Source organism: Canis lupus, chromosome 13 (assembly GCF_003254725.2).
Source record: "Canis lupus dingo isolate Sandy chromosome 13, ASM325472v2, whole genome shotgun sequence".
NCBI classification, from domain to species: domain Eukaryota; kingdom Metazoa; phylum Chordata; class Mammalia; order Carnivora; family Canidae; genus Canis; species Canis lupus.
In genome coordinates, this window is record NC_064255.1 from 21,161,797 (window position 1) to 21,176,173 (window position 14,377).

Below are 14,377 nucleotides of genomic sequence, written 5' to 3' on the forward strand. Positions count from 1 at the left end.
TCCTTTTGGGTTTTTAGTGGAGGCTTCATTGCATAATCATGATTGACTAAGCCATTGGCTGATTCAATTCTAGCCTCAGGTCATAGGGTAAGACTAAGTTCCAACTCTCTAATCACATGGTTGGTCTTCCTGGCAACCAGCCCCTGCCCTGGGTTTTGGATCCTTTAGTAGGATCCAAAAGTCACCTTCATTGATGAACGAGACACCTATTTCACCTTTGGTGCTCTGAAGCATTTTCAAGAACTATGAATCATACAAAATATATCTGAGAAATATGTATTTCTTATAAATTACATTACAATATTTATTGTAATCAATTAAAAATCAGGATATTTCACATAAAACTTAGATTTTAGTTCTCTTGAAGAATCAAATGTTTTAGTAACACTGGCCAATATTCCTGTATAACACAGTTGTCTGGAAATGAGTACCAGCTGCTCCTTGACAATTTTATTCCCTACAGTTACCTATTATCTCACTCAGGAGCTATTTCATACATCCATATAACCCACTAGGACCCTGGAATATCAAGTTTACTTGAAAAATAAAAACATAGGGAAAATTAAGTGTGAAAACCAATAGCCAGTGGATATCAAGAGACAATGGCTTAGCACACAGTTGAGACTTAGTATTTTGGACTGATGACTTTACTGAAAAGGTTATTAGTCTTGAAAAAAAAAAAAAAGGCAATATGCAACCTAAGTTTCTCAGAAATTATTGCCATCCTTCCTCTCAAACTACTGCTGCCTTAGAAGTATTCCATCTGACCATGTCCAAATGTTCATAATAACTATTTATCTGGAATTCCAGAGACTGTGTTAGTTTTTAATTCTGGAGTGTTTAGGAATTTTAAAGAGATGATTCTTATGCCACCCCTTACATTATAAAAGGTGGGGAATGGGCTCAGTTTTTTTTTTTTAAAGTCCTTTTTAAAATATAGTCAGGCTTCCAAATATTAGGAGATAGTTAACTTTGCCAATAAGCATTGCAACCACTTTCCTAAGTTTAACTGCAATTGTCTTTAGGGAGAAAATGTAAAAAGCTGAAAAACACTATGTAGTTAGAAAATTATTTTAAATTCCTACATAAGAATTCTTAAAGCAACCATTAAATTTCAATCGATAAGAACTTTTAGCTTTGGATTCTTAAATCACAGACATTGTTCTAGGCAATCTAATCCCAAACTTTGGTTTTTGTTAGTTGCAAATAATGTTTTAATCTTGGATACAGAAATTAACTCTTCTTCAGTGTCCAAGCCAAAACCTTCTGACTAGTTTAATGGCCAGGGGAAATGAGTTTATTTAGACAAAGTGCATACAAGTTCAAAAATGGGATTGCCATTAGAAGCATTTTAGATCAAAGTTAGCTATCCCTTTCCTTTCACCAGTGGAGAGAACCATGGACACTCCAGATCAATAGAGGTCTTAAGTCACAGGATGAAGGAGGTAGTGGATTCTGGGATGAGGAGGGCCTGGATGAGAGAGTCACCGGTTTAGGGAGGCAGACCGCCAGGAATTCCTGGGAGGACTTCATCTTGTATCTGAATGCCTTATTTGACTATGGGTGAGATCAAGTGCTTCTGGATTATGAACCAAATGGAATCAATTAAAATATATATGGCACTAAGTAAATAAGATATAGATGGGACTAACTCATCTAGTGGGATTTCTCTATTCTATTCCATTTTTACACTATTGCAAATATTCTCGGCTCTCAGGCTTCCAGATGTCAGCCTCCCTTTCCATTTGTACAATCAGACAAATGTGTGATAGCACAGATCTACTTTCTGTGAAAGCCTCCTGGCTTCTGACGCCACTACTACCAGGGACACTATTGAGGAGAAGCAGCAGTGAACAGAAGCCCTTTTCTTTTTTCTTTTTTTTTAAGATTTTATTTATTTATTCATGAGAGACAGAGAGAGAGAGAGAGGCAGAGACACAGGTAGAGGGAGAAGCAGGCTCCATGCAGGGAGCCCAACGTGGGACTCGATCCCAGATCCTGGATCACACCTTGAGCCCAATATGGACGTTCTATGGCTGAGCCACCCAAGCGTCCCAGCCCTTTTCTAAAACCAGACAACGGCTTCACTGGAATCCTGCTTCTTTTACAATATTAAATGATGAACACAGTGCTTCAACCACTTTTCCTTTTTTTTTTTTTTTTTTTTTTTTTTTTTTTTTTATGAAAGAGAGGCAGAGGCAGATAGAGACACAAGCAGAGGGAGAAGCAGGCTCCATGCAGGAAGCCTGATGTGGGACTCAATCTCAGGACTCCAGGATCACGCCCTGGGCCAAAGGCAGGCACTAAACTGCTGAGCCACCCAGGGATCCCCACTTTTCTGTTCTTAAAGTCTGTTTTTCCAGAAAGATCAGCCCCTGCTTAGACAACCTGTACCCAAACCAGCCAGGAGAGACATTAATGCAGAAGCCAAGATCTCTTCTGGCTTAGTTAGGTTTTAGGTGGATTTTCTGACAACTGCGTTTCTGGCCATAGGTAAGTTACTTCATTAATTGGCAATTTACTAACAAGAGAGCTTTACTGGCTATATACCTGGAAGTTGTTTTCTCAAGAGAAAATCCAGAAAAGAACATAAGACCTCTCCCACCACTAACGTGTACTCAGCAAAGTACAGAAATAGTGAAAAGTGCAGATCAGGAAGGGGGAAAAGGCATCGGTCTTAAATGAACTTCAAATTCTTTTGTAGAATACACACTAGTTCTTAAAATGTGGGGATCACAAAAACACAGTCACTGAAGAAAATCATGAGCCCTCTCCTTACAAAAGCACACAATATTGGGGCATTTAAGAATTCTCTAACCCATTCATGGGATTTAAAAGGTATACAGAACACAAGGGAAAGCCCACAGTGAGGAATGAGAAGAAAGATTCTTCTCTTTTCATTGAAGGTCTTGGTAAGAATATTATTAACACAGTTCATAGGTAGCCTGTAAGAGAGCTCTTTGAGTAATTATCAACTGAGAGTCTCCATACTCAATGCAACTTGAATTCAAAGCACTAATATACTGAAGTGATTTTCATTCCCAGTTTTTTGTTTTTTTTTAATTTCAGGGGAAAGCGCGAACGCAGTCCCCCACTACCACCGAGTTTCCCACATTTGGGGAAATCGCAGGGGTCAGCACATCCGGAGTGCAATGGATAAGCCTCGCCCTGGGAATACTACCTTCGTGATCATGGTATCTCCCCTGCCAGGTAAGTATTCATTCCCAGTTTATAAGTGAAAACAGTAAGGTCTAAAAAGCTAAATACACTAACAAGTTTGCTAGCTAGTTGAGTAGTAAAGCCAGGGCTCTAAAATAAGAATCTAGGCTAGTAGGTGAGCCCGCTTATATAGTTTCACCTCAAAATATACCAGTGCATACTCAAAATACACCAATACAATGACATGATACTCTGCATAGAAAACCCAAAAGAATCTACCAAAAAATTGCTAGGACTGACACAAGTTTAGTAAAGTCATAGGATACAAAAATCAAAACACAAAAATCAACTGTTGCATCTCTATACACAAATAATGCAGCAGCAGAAATTAAGGAATCAGTCTCATTTACAACAGCCCCACAAATAATAAGATACCTAGGAATAAACTTAACCAAAGAGGTGAAAGACCTATACTCTAAAACCTATGGAATGGGTGAAGATATTTGCAGATGACTTATCTCATAAAGGGTTCATATCCAAAATATATAAAGAATCTGAACACCCAAATAATAATCCATCTAAAAATCGGGCAGAAGACAGTAGACATTTTTCCAAACAAGACAGACAATAGACATATGAAAAAATTCTCAGTATCACTGATTGGGGAAATACAAATAAAAACTACAATGAGATACTACCTCACACCCATCAGAATGGCTAAAATCAACAACACAAGGAACAACAGATGTTGGCAAGGATGTGGAGAAAAAGGAACCCTCTTGCACAGTAGGTGGCAATGCAAATTGGTGTAGCCTCTCAGGAAAACAGTATGGAGGTTCCCCAGAATGTTAATAGAACTACCCTTTGATCCAGCAGTCACACTAGATATTTACCCAAAGAATGCAAAACTACCAATTTGAAGGGATACATGCACCCTTATATGGATAGCAGCATTATCTCCAATAGCCAAAATATGGAGGCCGCCTAAGTGCCCATCACTGATGAGCACTGGGTGTTGTATGGAAGTGTTGAATCACTATGCTGTACACCTGGAAAAAAAAATATGTATATATATATTATATTCACACACACAAATACATACTCCATGGGGTCAATAAGCAACAAGCTTTCCTTTGTTTTTCAAGATCACTTAACCTACACACCACAGTTTGTATCTAACTCGAAGGTCATGTGACATCAAAAGGAATAAGGTGTATAAAACAAGGGAGATCATTTTATCTTCAATTAAGATAGGAACACCATTAACTTATTCTTTAAAGTATAGCCCAAAGATAAGATATAAAGGAAGACGCACTTCGCTGTCTAGATCTTAAAGTTCTTAGAAAAATTTTATCAGCATGGAGGCACCTAGGTGGCTCAGTCGATTAAGCATCTCCCTTGGGCTCAGATCATGGTCTCTGGGTCCTACAATAGAGTCCTGCTTAGCAGGGAGCCTGCTTCTCTCTCTCCCTCTGCCTCTTCCCACTGCTCGCGCTCTCTCTCTCTTTCAATCCCTCTCAAAGAAATAAATTAAAAATCTTTAAAAAAGAATTTATCAGGCTGTAGCCAAATAATTCATCTGAACCTCAGTTTCCTGCACTATACATTGAAGGCACTGAGTGTTTTCTATGGACCTGTGATTTGAGTCTGTTAGAACTTTGGAAAACAACACAAACTACACGGTTCTACTAAAATATCATTCCAGGGAGTGGCCTTTGATTATCCAGGACTGGGTAAGGTGCCTCCCCTAAGTATCCTTTAATTCTAATAGCACTTATTACACTATTTTGAAATCATCCATTTATCTACCTAATTAAACAGTAAGTTCTCTGAAGACTGGGGCCCAAGTCTTTATGATCCATGAAAAAAGCAGAACAGCATACTGGGTAAGATCAGACTTTGAAGCTATACTGGTTTGCACCTCAGATAGCTTTGTGTCATTGGGAGAGTTACCCAACTACTGTGTGTCTTAGATTCCTCATATGTAAAATGGAGACAATAGAGGCACATGACACACAGAATCATTGGGAGATTCAAAACATATAAAGAATTTAGAAGGCTAGCTGGCATATAGACACTAAAGCTGGGTGTTATTGCTAGTAGATGGTAGCAATACTAGCAGGTAGTAGATGCCCAGATTTTTGCTAAGTGTGAGATAGATTGATAAATTATGTCCAGGACCTTTAAGATCTAAACCCAAAACAGTCCAAATTCATGGCAAACACCTGTAACTTGGCAGTTTAACCCAAAAGGAGCTGATTTGTTATCTAGAGTCAGTGTACTTGGCATTATTTAGGACATATTTAAAAGAGTTGTTGAAAAGTTAACAGTTAACATTTCGTGGCTTGTTTCACTCCAGTGAAGTTTTGCTCAAACTTTATACAGCAGAGATTGTAACATAGGGAATCATTCCCATTGCCAACCATACAGCTCAGGATATATTACATGAGCAAAGACTATAATGGAACATGGTTAGATAGGAGGTTTGGAATCCCTGTTTGGGGGAAGAAGGTGGATCGCTATGCTGTGTAATTTTCACACTGGTCACGCTGGAGCATGGTCTCAATCCTTCTCTATAATTGGATACTGAGCCCTCACTTTTGAGTTTTTATTTGGTACATTCCCCCATCATTCTTCACTGAACACTCCACTTCTGTTTCTACTTTTGTTACTGGGTATGTGATAATATTGTTGTAGGTTTTCCCCACCATTACAGTACTGGCTCATTTTTAATAAATATATTTAGAATGCATTTGGCATGCAGATTATGTTTTGGAATACTGCGCCCTTAGACTTACACACAAAATTACTCAAAAATTTAGTACAGCATCATTGGGATGGATAGCTCCATACTTTAGCTTGTCCATGCTCAAAAAATAATGCTAATAGCAAGTTCCTATTCTTTCATGAACAAGGATAGCCCTTTAAGAAGGAGTTTTCTTTTAAAGGTGTCATATATGAACTGCTGTCTTTACAAGAAATAATTGCTAGGTTTATTAGCTATTATAATTCGTAAATAAAATTCTGTTCCATGTAAAAACACTTTCAATATATGCCTGAGTAGGACAGATCACCAAATAGGCACCGTACACTCCACATAAGAATAGACTCTTGGGGATCCCTGGGTGGCGCAGGGGTTTAGCGCCTGCCTTTGGCCCAGGGCGTGATCCTGGAGACCCAGGATCGAATCCCACGTCAGGCTCCCGGTGCATGGAGCCTGCTTCTCCATCTGCCTGTGTCTCTGCCTCTCTCTCTCTCTCACTGTGTGCCTATCATAAATAAATAAAATTTAAAAAAATAAAAAAATAAGAATAGACTCTTGGCTCTACAGGCTTCCTAGAATTTCAGCCCAAAATTAGAGAAGATAAAGGAAAAGAATGTCAGGCTGAAGATTTGAGCAAGCGTTCTGCCCTCTCTGGGCTTTCCTAGGAGGTGTCTAGGGGACTGCCAAATTACCATTCCATTATAGTAGTCTATAATCCCATAATCTTACCACCCTCTAATGAACATGTCCTACCTGTAAAATGATTCACCTTCTCTCAGTAATTAGCAAACTACACTGACAAAGTTCATTGCACACATTTCAGCTTTGAAATATTTTACTACCAACATGGTTTCTTAAAACAGTTGTGCTATAAGCAGCTTAATTTGTCAGTAAATTGACATTAAGTTGTTTTCTCAGCTGTTAAATGACAAAAATCAGTTCCACATGTTTATCACATAGACCATGATTTATGATTCTTGAAATGAACGTGATATTTTTTTCCCTGGAATACATTTTAAAAATTTTATTTCTCAGGCTATTAGAAGGGGATATTACTTAAGAGCTTCCTTTAGTGACTGTGGGAAGGTAGGAGTGAAATCTTCAAATATACTCGTATACTTCAAAAGGTGTTTTTTACAGTTGTAGAAAATAAGGCAAATAATATTGAACATGTAACTTTACAAACGTACTCATCTAATAAAACTGGAAAAACTGCTTTAAAAAAAAAATTCTTTAGCAATTGGTTCTGAACACTGTCACCAAGGCAACACCAAATGCTAACAGCCAAAAATACATTGTCTTTCTGTGTGAACATATTTTAGATAACCTTAACTGTAAAGGAAATTAGATCAGAGTCTGATTCTGTGAGAAAAGGCAGAACTGTACCCAAATTTCCCCCAGGCAGTGGGATGTGGTCTGTCTTCATAAGCTGAAAAATCCCTAGACTTCCATTCAATACTCACCATAATGTCCTACAAGCCTCTATTTATCCTAAAGTCATCCCCCCTAGTAATGATGACAAATCCAGTAAAAAGTGAAGCAAGAAGCCTGGTGAAACCAGATGGTTAGCCTAAAGTAGTACAATATTCAAGGCTCCCTAAAGTATACCCTTTTGGTTATGTTTTCAGACATTTCTCCAGGGCTAAGATGGGGGGGGACCCAGTCATGTTTCAGCAGCAAGAGGTTTTATTTGGCTATCAATGCATGTAGCAATTGAAAACAGGTAATAGGAAGCAGAGGAATGGACACTGTTAAAAATAAAACCTTTACAATAATCTCTAGAAAGTGTCAGGGTCAAATAGATTTTCATTTAGGGATAAGAGGGGAGAAAAGCATTTTTCAAACTAAGCTATACATGTAGTATTTTATAAAGGGTTTCTCTGTCCTACAGGATAATACTAGGATTAACACAAGAAAGTCAAAAGTTTGAAAATAAGTGGTTTTATCATTGGTTTTGTTTCTAAGCATGCAGTAAAATCTATTTGAAAGTTATTCTGATGTTGTAACTAAAGACAGTGGCTCTCACTTTACATGTTGTGAACATAGATTTTCAAATGTTTGTTGAATAATGAAAAACCAAACCTATTTATACCTAGTGTCTGCAACCTCAGAGTGCAGTCCAGGAACATGATGATAACATGTTCTTCATAGATCACACCCATGGGAAAACTTCCAAAACCTTACATATGATGGAAAATGAGGTGGGAGGGTACAGCTGAAAGGTGAAAGCATACCAATAAAGAATTGTACATTAGTCTGAGAACTCAATAATTTGTTAATGGCTTACATTTGAGTGTTTACATTGAAGCAGACATAGTACCAAGCCTTGTTCATATATTATTTGATTCTCATGAATGTTTTGTGAAGCATTGTGCCTGTGACATAATGAGCACTGGGGATTATACACAACTGATGAATTATTGAACTCTACATCTGAAACTAATGATGTACTATGTTGGCTAATTGAATTTAAATTAAAAAATAAAGTGTTATTCCTAATTTATATGGGGAAATTGAATCTAGAAGTAGTAATTTCCCTATACTTACACAACCCAGAAGTGACTAAGCTGTGATAGAAGCCAAGTCCAGTAGAATTATCTTTGTAATCAAGCACTTTTAATCTAGTCCTTTGAGACTGACCTTGAAAGAAAAATATATTTTAGATGTTCCTAGATGGGAAGAAAAGGCATACCAGGCAAAGGAATGGTTGTTACCTCTGAGCATAACTCTGTGTGAGCCTAACCCAGAAGAATGGGAGACAGATCTACATAATCAATGTTGAAAATCATAACCACATGTATACATGTACATGATTATTAACCTCTATTCAAAAATGAAAAATACACACATGACCTTAGATATTTTAGTTTTTAATTGCAATTTGTTTTGGATAACCAATTCTTCTCCTTGGTTTTCCAAAGCCAAGATTGAGATGCAATACCATTAGGATGGAGCAAACATGGCAAAGAATCAGAAAAAAAAGGGGGGGTAATACATTTCATTTATAAACAGAGAGCTCCACTTGCCCAAAGAAACGTAAAAGAAAAAAAGATCCCAAAAGGCATGGCATAAAATGGACAGGATTTTACTCAAGACTATGAAGTGGCTCTGAACCACAATATCAACACTGAGGGATGCACTGTTGAGTCATCTGCCCCTCTTCTTAGGAAAAAAAAAAAAAAAAGTTAGATCAGGTTTAGTACATGGGAGAAAGAAATTCACAAATAATGGAGGGATCCAGACAGGCCACTCATGGCTAAGACAGAAATCAGATATATACAAATTTCAGTACCTCAAAAGATAAAAGATTTTCAGATGGGAATAGAGGCTTCTAGAACCAACTCATATGTTTATAATTTCCCCATCACAACATTGAGTTGGGTGAGAGTCATTTTCTTCAGTAATCTGTTTACCCATTTGACCAAAAGTCAGATGATTATTCTTTTCAAAAAAAAAAAAACAAAAAACAAAAAACAAAAAAACCATGTCTTCCCCAAAATTCTTGCCCAGAAACTGACACAGATTAAGAAACAGACATCCTCCAATTATCCATGTAAATTGTGGAATTTTGTCTGGATCCACTAAAATAGGAGCTTTTATCCTCTTGGCAAGCAGTGGAAGAAGCCTCTGTGCATCTGTGTACTTCACTCTCTCTTCTCCAGAGGAAAAGGATTGGTGATCCTGACAGACAAAATCTGAACGTCTGGCTAGCAACCCTTCCCCTCTATTATGCAATCCACCTGCTCTTGGAACTCAGTACGTTGAGCTCTGGTCTTTCACTCCAGAAAGTAAGAACTCATGGGTTACTGAGCTCACCTTAGAGGCTTTTCTGTGAAATATTTTTCTTTTCTTACTCTAGTGGTGCTTCTACACTAACATAAAGGTAACGACTGCTTGTCTTCTCTGCAGAACTAGATTCCATTTGCTAAATTTACTCAATGTCTAGAATTGGGGAGGTAGCAATATAAGAAGGCCTTATTTTTTGGGTAAATCTAGGGAATATTCTACAATTCAGCTATACCAATTATAAATCAAATTTTGTTTTACCTTGAAGCCAGTGACTCTTAAGCATTTTTATTAATCTATTCTAAACAGAGGGTATAACAATTACCACCATCACCCCCCACAAAAAAACTTATCCAACACACAGACTCAAAGTTAAATGCTAGCAAATTTAAAAATCAGGGAAAAGAAAGGTCCTTGTTTTTTTTTTTTTTTCCATTTGTATTTGGATTCATATTTTGTCTGTCTCTTAATATCTTTCATTTTAAACCATATATTTATTTCTCTAAAACTCCCTTTTCTCATTTATAGAGAGGATAATTCTGGCCTCCAGTTGATTTAATTCAGCTAAGCACAATTAAATGTTTAAGTAAGAGATATATTTGAGCTAAGCAGTGGCTAGCACATATTAAGTACTGGACCTGCTATTAATAAAGTGTCTTATCTGAACAAAGACTCCTCATGGGTCCTCCTATTGCCCCAACTCCTAGAGGTGAAGATCAGGTAACAAACATTACTAGTACATTGAAGAGAAACAAATCAATTTTTAAAATTGTCCTCAGTAATTCACTCATAGACCATTAAGAGAACATATATCCACATCAGAAAAAATAGGTTTATAATTTCATGAATGTTTCTAGGACTCTGATACCATAGAGCCTCTCTTTTTCTTTTCCATTACCTATAATGCAGAGATTCTTAGTTTACTCTTTAACAAATATAAAGAATACTTTAAGTTTTAATACTTTAGATCCATTGATCTAGGTATAATTGGTATTAAATCAGAAAGGCTTTATTAAAACAGATGGAATTATTCATTCAAATGATTAAGTCTCTTTAAGTGTCAGTTACTAAGTGCTGAGGAGAAAGCATCATCCAAGATAACCATGAGGGTAAACGCACAGGAGTTTTAATTCTAGGCAAGGGAGATCAAAAGTTTATTATCAAGATCGTATCAGATAATAAGGAGTTCAATGATAAAAATAAATATCAGATGACAAAAACAGACAACAGTAGATGGCATGCCTAGATGGTTCAGTAGGTTAAGCATCTGACTCAATTTCAGCTCAGGTCATGATCTCAGGGTTGTGAGACTGACACCATGTCAGGCTCTGTGCTGGACATGGAGCCTGCTTAGTATTCTTTCTCTTCCCCTCTGCCCTTCCCCATTCAAGAGAGAGAGAGAGAGAGAGAACAGAAATGCTGCTCCTTTAGACTACATTGTCAGGAAAAGTTCTCTGAAAAGAGACCATTCAGACAAAGAACAAGTTCAGATGTCCTAAGGGGAGGGAAATCCTTTGAAGTTTAGAGATAAGCAGCTCTTTGCAACCTAGGTCTTCCACTAATTACTATCAGGAACTGCCTTTGTGCAATCCTGAGCCATTTATCTGAATATGAAAGTAATTATGTAAGGGGACACCATCCCAGCTACCTGAGAAGAGAATGGCGTCAGCAAGTGAATGGACATAGAGGGGCAATGTATAGGGTACAGTTTTCCAGAGAAACAGGAAAGACAGATCCAGGCTGGGAAGCCATAGTAGGCCACTATGGAAAGGCAGTAGAAAGCACAGAAGGTGAAAGAAAAGCACACAATAGTTCAATGTGGGACTTAGGGAGATGAGTGCTGGCTACAGGACATACTTCAAAAGTTGAGATGAGCATAATTATTTTTCTAGTAGAAGTGGAAGAGTTGAATTTTTTATCAAATCAGTACATGACAGCCTGTAGGCTTAATAGTAATTGCTTAGAAAACCACATGATCACAATACTAATTAAGTTGAAAGGCAGTACATTTTCAGTTACCATATTGCAATCCAAATAGGGTTCGATTTGGATTAAGCTCATAACATATTATAAGAAATCTAGGCAGGCTGTTGGAAGCTTCAATCCCTTGTGCCTCCACCATGTGAGAGTGGTAGTATGTTTTATATTATCAAAAAGCAATAATGGACAGGAGATTTTGAGAGTCCAACTTCCCTGCATACTCCCTGACCCACAAGGCATTATAAAAGGAGATGGTAAATGTTGCACAGGATTGGGAAGACAGGCATTCATTACCCACTTTGACGATGGGTTACCCTGGCAACAAATATCAGGCATGTGACTCAAAAGGATTAGACTGTACTTTAAAAGGAACTGAATTCGTGAGGGTTGAAAAAAATATTAAAACAATGGGAAAACAATTAATGCTCAGACCCTGTTGGCAAAATGGGAACCTGCCCTGCAAGATTCATCTGACTTATCAGGAACAGGAACCTCATGAAGAAATCTTAATATTACTATACTGATAGTAATAATGATATTCACCAGCATTTACTAAGTATTAATATTCACCAGGTACTAAACAAAGTGCCCACTTCTCCTAGAAGGCAAACATTATTGCCTCATCTTAAAATGGAAAAACTGAAGGTCATGAAGTATTCCATCAATCATACCATTTAATAGAAAGTCAAGATTCAAACCAAGACCATCTGATTTCAGACACCCACCTTCACCATTTGAATCTCTTATACTACGGGAAAAGGAGGTTTCATGAATTCCAGACCTCCTCTGCCCTCAGATGAAGTTAATACAGAGCCCAGACTGAGGAGATCTCAGAGTCTATCTGCCATCTAGGATATTGTTTTTTTTCAAATTCATCCAGAAAGCAATACTGAACACCTATGAAATGCCAGGTACCTTGCAAACCCCAGCTCAGTATAGTACATATGATCTCATATCACACCTATTCCTCAGACTGAAATTATGTTTGTGAATTCAGTGAGCTTCTGCCAATTGTAGACTTTATCGTTATGCAAGAATAAAATGTCCTCAGCAGTTCCAGACCTCACAGCCTAACAATGCCCAAGTAAAGGAAGGCCTTTCTTTCCTGTGGTTCTTCAAGAGCATATCAACTCCTCACATGTCCCAGCTGGTTTCCTTAAGTCTTACTGTCTTGAATGAGATCACATGTCCATCCCAAATGAATCCGTCTTGTACAAGAAATGTCATACAATGATTAAGTTTGAATTCCTGAGCCAATTAGAAAGATGAGATTATCCTAGAATTACTCAGATTCAACTCTCAAGTTATACAAGAGTTAGCTTCCCTTAAGGCATGACTGTTGGCACCAAATGGAATTTTATTTTGGAGCAAAAAGGAGACTAGATTCAGGCTAAGGAGTTAAGTCCACTAAGCCTTGATTCTGCTAGAAACAGATTTTCAACTTCTAAAAACATCAGCTCAATAATTTCAAGTTGGGAAAACTGTAGACATATACCTGTTTTCTTCTCAGAAATGGCTGGACTCCAGCTCAGTGGGTCTTTGCTGGGAAATATTTTAGACTTAAAGAAATGGTTAGTTGGAGCAGCTACAGAGGATGTAGCCAGAGAGAGAGAGAGAGAGAGAGAGAGAGAGAGAGAGAAGCCCCCAGAGGCAAAACTAAAAAAGATGAATCAGTCATCAAGGTCCAAGGAAAGAGATGAAAGTTCAAAGAGGCACTTCCAGATCCAAAAGTAGACTGGCAGAGAGAAACACAGCTGGGAATAAAAGCATAACACCTAAGACTATAGCCCTTAACAGGGTTGTGATACCTTCTTGCAACTTGTTCCTTCCTGGTCCTGGCTCTTGATATATGCGGAATTCAAGGTAATGCAGACAGTTTAGCTGTAAGCAACTCCTGTCCACTTCAAGACCCCATAGGTAAAGTACAGAGCACCCGGTTTCCTTGGGTCTGCCATGTGTCTGACTGACCCAGCTCTGTGAATTCAGCTCCTAAAAAGTAGGGCTATTCTGGATAGTGAGATTATCCTTACCTAACACCTAAAATTCACCGCTGAGTAGCCTTTTAGCTAAGACAATGATGGTTATTAAAATGCAAATATTGTAAAAAAAAATGCAAATATTGTAATGTCCTTTCAACACTGAGCCTTAAGGAGTGGTGAAGTATATAACATGCTGTGCTAGGGACTAGAGATCATGGCAGTCATGTGTGCTGCTCAGATCTTCAAGAGAGAACCACAGGTAAGGATTGTAAGCAGTATAATTACTGCGTTGTCCAATCCACTGTGGTATTCACATGGAGGGTATGCTCCCTCCGGACTACCCCCAGCCAGTGGATGAGCACAGCAGGGGTACTACCGCCAGGTCATTTCTCCCCAAAATGGGACTCCTGTAGCAAGTGACCTTTGCTCAGGGGTTCCCCATTAGCCTACCCAAGACTTTCTCAGAGTTACCCACTCTGTCATTGAAATATTCCTACTCAGTCTCCCTTCCTCTCCCTCTTCACAGTGGTCAGACCTTTACTATTCAGGCTTCTCTCCAACTCCTCCTACAACTTTATCTTTCACAGGCATTTCTAATTCTTAGTGTCTCCTCCATGGAGCATCCTAACTAACATAGACCAGAAATGTTAAGATTATGCATTTCACGGCCCTTAACATGTAGAAGGGGAAAAAATCTTAACAGTTTGAA

General features: G+C 38.1%; 1 pseudogene; it reads right to left on the reverse strand.

Moving 5' to 3' along the window:
- Positions 1-3,066: 3,066 nt before the first annotated feature.
- On the reverse strand, positions 3,067-3,218 carry LOC112662579 (U1 spliceosomal RNA; annotated as a pseudogene).
- Between the last annotated feature and the right edge of the window lie 11,159 nt (positions 3,219-14,377).